General features: G+C 43.3%; 1 non-coding gene across 1 annotated transcript; it reads left to right on the forward strand.

Annotated features, from left to right (window-relative positions):
- The first annotated feature begins 5,711 nt into the window (after positions 1-5,711).
- On the forward strand, positions 5,712-5,818 carry LOC143956185 (U6 spliceosomal RNA). Its single transcript, XR_013269861.1, has one exon. It is a non-coding gene; the product is annotated as a U6 spliceosomal RNA (small nuclear RNA).
- The last annotated feature ends 265 nt before the right edge of the window (positions 5,819-6,083 follow it).

Raw genomic sequence — 6,083 nt, forward strand, 5'->3', positions numbered from 1 at the left:
CATCATCACGTTACGAACGATCGGATTTTCTGACAACTTTGTTCAACAAAGTTTTGGACAAAATCCGTCAGACAAAATCGGATTTTGTTGTCGGAATGTCCAACCGTGTGTACAAGGGCTAAGGAATAACTGACTTAAATCTGTCCAAACCAGAGTCTATCAGACATCCCGGGTATGATAAAGTTTGAAAAATGAAATCATAAATTATAATATAATAACTATAAATAATTATACCAAATAATAATACAACAATAATAAAAAATATTCAATAATGTAATCAAATCAAAAACACTGAAATTTGCTCAGTTGCAGAATTGTCCCTATCATTACTTTTCAGTATTTGATGACGGATCTCCCCACAAATCATTATCGCTCAATTCTGCGAGTGATTACAATTTATTATCGCTGTTTTCTAGCTGGTCTAAAACCATTTTTGATGTAAAGGGACAGTTTTGGTTGCTATGGACAATCTCCAGTTTCCAGGCATAAAGAACAGTTTTTATATTATAAAACTGCATGCAGGACACTGGGCAGAACACTAGGGACAAAGGGGATGTGAAATAATTACATACAGCAATGTAATCTGTAAGATTACATTATACGGTATGTAATGTGTGTGTTTTACTTTTTGAATTTGGCGCCGTTCTCTATCCCCGTGCGTCGCAACGCTCGCAGGGAACGGAGATCGTGGTAGATCGAGCAGAGGACGGCTCGCTCGTACAGCGGGGGGACATCGCTGGATCCAAGGGACAAGGTAAGTAACCTCTTCCTGCATTCAGCGATGCGGTCCCGAGTCTGGCTCGGGGTTACCGCTTTTGGTATAAAATTTCCACCCCGAGCCACACTCGGGAATACCGCCAGAGGGGTTAAATAGTAGCGCAGTGTTTTCTCTCCTTTCCTCTTCTTTTTAATATTCAGTAATAAGTCAGTATTTGTAGCTGCTAACTTTACATTTTTTTGGTGGGGGGGCTGGAGCTCCGCTTTAAGCGAATACGTTGTTTTTCCGTAACTGTATATATAAGTCTATATAAAAGTTTTTTTTATATTGTTAGGCCTAACTATAATAAATTACTAAAATATGCACAAAACCACTATGCATTCCCTTTAATAGTGACAATGACCTCCAGATACTTGACAGCTTTGAAGGAGATATGTTAACAAAGAATTGTAATTTTCGACACCATTGGATTATTTACCCACCCCAAACCCCTGCTACACAGATCTCACATCGTTGGCAGATCAGTTAACTCCTCTGTGATAATCTCTTTCTCATTAGGTGGCCAAATACTGGGCCAACTTTGAATATGCAGGTGTGGAAAACACTACAAGCACTACAAATCTGAGATTTTATGTTGTGTAAAGCCTTGTAGGTTGTTTTCCTGGAACATGGAATTTCTTTGTCTGCAGCCTCACAAAGCTTTATGCAAACATTTAGTATTTGGATTAGCAAACTTGTAACTCCTCTTTGAGTCCAAATTGATTTGTTTTCCAAGGATTTTGTCCTCGGCCCTATCCATCCATTCCTCACTTTGTGAACTAGTTTACATTCCATTGCATTCTTCTATTTTAGCATATACACTATTTGTGCTGGTTTGCAAATTACATATACAGGTATTCTGCAGTCTGTCACAAGCATTGACACAGAAGTTTAGTTTTTTATTACCTTTTGATCCTGCCAGTAGATCTTTTTTCTTTTTTTTAATGTATTTTATCAGTGTGACAACACTGTTTGTTCTGTTTGTCACTATTGTGGACAGGAGAGTCTAATGCCGCGTACACACGACCAGACTTATGTCCGACAGACTTCCAAAGGAGTTCTGCCGGAGTTCTGCCGGAGTTCCGACAGAGTTCTGATGGACTTTTCGAATGAGCGGACTTGGCCACACACAATCACACCAAACTCCGACGGATTCGAACGTGATGACGTACGACTGGACTAGAATAAGGAAGTTCATAGCCAGTAGCCAATAGCTGCCCTAGCGTCGGTTTTAGTCCGTCGGAATAGCACACACACGAGCAAATTTTTCAGTAGGAACTGGGTCCGGCAGAGTTCTGGCGGAAAAATTTGAAGCATGTTCCATTTCTAAAGTCTGTCAGACTTTTGCGAATCAAAAGTCCGTTGCAGCCCACACACGATCGAATAGTCTGACGGAATCATTCCGTCAGACTTTGGATGTTGAAAAGTCCGCTCGTGTGTACGGGGCTTTAGATTTAGTTATAAATGGAACTTTAAGAGGACCAGAACTTTGAAAGCTGTGCCCAAAATAGTAAAGAAAAGTGTAAAGGACTGGTAAATTTTGGTGTATGTAGGCTCCCTGTAGCTAATCTTTTCCATGTTTATGACTTATCATGCCTTGTTCATGCCTTGCTCTGCATTGGAGTTGATTTAGTAAAACTGGAGAGTGCAAAAAATAAAGTAAGATAAAAACTTATATTGTGAAAAAAATAAGTAAATAAAGTAAGGACCATGTGATTTTATGACAGGTGAGGGAAGTTGCACGAAATAGCAAAAGAGGTGCCTAAAACATAAATTTACAGAATTGATGATACAAAAGCAGGGAATCTCTTGCTTTCCGGGTACAGCTTTCTCACCAGCAAGCAGAACAGCTAACAGCACAGTAATGACATCACCAAATCTTATTATAAATCTAGTGATATGAGCATGTGAATAGAACAGTGCCTTAGATCTTACAGTGCAGATACACAGCTATGAGGCTCAAGGCACAGGAGTGCCTAGGCACAGAATATGTTCTGATATTTTTTAGGAGGAATTTAAGACAAAGGATTAATCTTTCAGGATACTACTGAGGCACAATTAAAGAGAAAGTAAACCCTGATGGGTTTACTTCCTCTTTCATTCCCTGCAAAGGTAAAGCATAATGGACTACTATGTATCGCATAGTAGTCCATTATGTGTCACTTACCTGACACAGGAGCCAGCGATGTCACCGCTGTCCCCTGTAGTTCCAAGCGTCCATCTTCTTGGTGGGTCTCCGTGGGTCTCGCTGCTCCGGCGCTGTGATTCGCCGGAGCAGCGATGACGTCACCCCCGCGCATGCGCATGGGAGCTGACACTCGCGGCATATGGCCCAATCTGCGGCTTACCCAGTGCGCCTGTGGCTGCCTTCAGGTAAATATCTCCTAAACTGTATAGGTCTAGGAGATATTTCTTGGACCTACAGGTAAGCCTTAATCTAGGCTTACCTGTAGGTCAAAGTGGTTTGTAAGGGTTTACAACCACTTTAAAGGGGTTGTAAAGTCAGAAGATTTTTTTATCCTAATGCATTCTATGCATTAAGATAAGAAGCCTTCTGTGTGCAGCAGCCCCCTCAGCCCCTCTAATACTTACCTGAGCCCCATCTCTGTCTAGCGATGTTCAAGAGTGTCTTGACCATCTAGGACTGTCCACCCTGATTGGCTGAGACACTGCAGCGACACCATTGGCTCCTGCTGCTGTCAATCAAAGTCAGTTAGCCAATCAGGAGAGAGAGGGGGTGAGGCAGAACCGCAGCTCCGTGTCTGAATGGACACACAGAGCTGCAGCTAGGCTTGGGTGCCCCCTTAGCAAGCTACTTGCTGTGGGGGAACTCAACAGGAGGGAGGGGCCAGGAGCACAGAAGAGGCACATGAGGAGAAGGAGGATCTGGGCTGCCCTGTGCAAAACAACTGCAACAGAGCTGGTAAGTATAACATGTTTGTTATTTTGTAGCACTGACCCCCGAAGGAGCTGCTGGTTTTTATTTGGCTTACCGTTACCTCCCCTGCTCGCCTCTCTGTCTCAGGGGTCCCATTGGAAAGTAACCCAAAGAATGTTAGCTCAGACACTTAGTCCCTTTTTCAAGATTTATTTGGGATAAACACAAAGTCTTTCAGTAGTGGGTTAGAGGGTTAAGGGGAGTTCAGGTACCTGGTAATTGCGGGTTAGAGTTATTTTCCCGATCTAGAGGACAAACAGCCTCCACAGACTGGATCCAGCAACCACCGGACAGGCCTCTCTCACCGACCCAGCAGCCGGCCGGACGCTCAAACAAAGTCTCCACCACAGACTTGTCAATTGAAATGAAACTTCTTGAGAAATTAAAGAACTGTCGCACAGTACCAGTTTCTTTTCAGCTGACCCGGCGATACTGTATGGTTGTTGACCCGGGTTGTGTCCTCCAACTGGGTTTCCAGGCTCCTCCAGAGATACCAGCCTTGTGCTCGGTCCCCTCCTGGAAAAGTCCTCCCCTGGATCCTCCAGTCGGTCGGCCTCTCCCCGCAGGCAAGACAGCACAGGACCACCCCTGAATCAGTAGGCCCCAAGACTTTTGGGCCTACTTTCTCAGTTGCAAAGCCTCGGGCCAGCCGTCCCCGAGGCACAGGAACATGCAGCACACACCCCAGGCCAGGAGGGCCATGAGGTCAGGATAGCGAACCCTGGAAAAGAAACCCCTCAAAATGGCGTCAGTACCTTAAATACCCCCACCCAGAATGCACAGAGGGTGAACCACTCCCACTGGGCTATTTCCGAGCAAAGGTGGTTTTCAATGCATCCAGCCTGTTGCATTTCTACACTTACCGGTGGTGACAGCGACACCTACGGCCAAGTGGAAATTAGCTGAGCTGGTACACAAACCAGAACTTTGGAATAATTAACCTGAGCCAAACTGCAGCTCAGACAACTTAAATTTGAGAAAAACAATAGCGTCTGCTGATTAGGAGCAGGGCTCTACATTTTTATAAAAAATAAAAATAAAAGATACTTTACAATCACTTTAAAATTTCAAAATTTTCCATGTAATATAGCAAATATTTTTGAGTTCAGGTTCACATTAACGTGGATCTGTAATTTAAGAAAAACTTTTTCTTTTTTAATGCAGATGAGAAATGCTATGTCTCATTTGCATTAAAGCTTCTTATCTGCCTGTCTGCACAAAACACTGAGCTGCACACATGGGGGGCATGGGGGAAGAGAGAAGACAACTCTGTCAAGGATGGGGATTTTGGGGTGGAACCCTGTACTTTGTGCGAAGCACCCTCTGTATAGAGAAACCTCTTGAACTCTGCACTCTTTACACTACAGTGAGGGAAAAAAAAGTATTTTATCCCCCGCTGATTTCGTACATTTGCCCGCCGATAAAGCAATGATTCAGTCTATAATTGTAATGGTAGGTTTATTTTAGCAGTGAGAGACAGAATAGCAACAAAAAAAATCCAGAAAATCGCATTTCAAAAAAGTTATAAATAGATTTGCATTTTAATGCGCAAAATAAGTATTTAATCCCTTTGCAAAACATGACTTGGTGGAAAAACCCTTGCTGGCAATCACAGAGGGCAGATGTTTCTTTTAGTTGGCCACCAGGTTTGCTCACATCTCAGGAGGGATTCCGTCCCACTACTCTTTGCAGATCCTCTCCAAGTCATTAAGGTTTCAAGGCTGACGTCTGGTAACTCGAACTTTCCGCTCCCTCCACATATTTTCTATGGGATTGTAATCCATGTCACTAGTGAAAGAAAATGTAAAAAATTTGAGTTGTTACGAGAACAAAAGTAGATACAAAACCTTCCAATGGGGTCATCTGTTCAAGTGACAACTGCCTAAGAGTGGAATCTCCTCACTTTATGGAGATTTTCTCTCACTTCTCTGGAACAGAAAGTAAAGGAAAGCCTCCCCAATGGAACACAGACCACAAAAAAAAAACCGATTAAAACGACTAAAACTATTCATGCCCGTCCTCGCTTCGGCAGGACATATACTAAAATTGGAACGATACAGAGAAGATTAGCATGGCCCCTGCGCAAGGATGACACGCAAATTCGTGAAGCGTTCCATATTTTTTCCCACCCCCAACCCCATTATATCTGTGGCTAAGAGCGAGGATCCCAAGGGCCTTATTTCGTCATATTATGACATGCTATCTGCCCCAATCGCCTCCAAGATCGCTTATGCCCCGAAGGTGAGCTGGGAAAGGGACTTAGATCAAATGACAGATGAAGAATGGGAAGAAGTGCTTGAGATGTGCAAGGAAGTGTCCCCCAAATTATCAGATACAATGTCCCAATTTATATACTGCATAGGGCTTACCTTACCCCGATTAGAATGA

This window comes from Lithobates pipiens, unplaced genomic scaffold (assembly GCF_037356315.1).
Source record: "Lithobates pipiens isolate NorthernLeopardFrog02 unplaced genomic scaffold, aLitPip1_a1.2 Scaffold_10, whole genome shotgun sequence".
Taxonomy (NCBI): domain Eukaryota; kingdom Metazoa; phylum Chordata; class Amphibia; order Anura; family Ranidae; genus Lithobates; species Lithobates pipiens.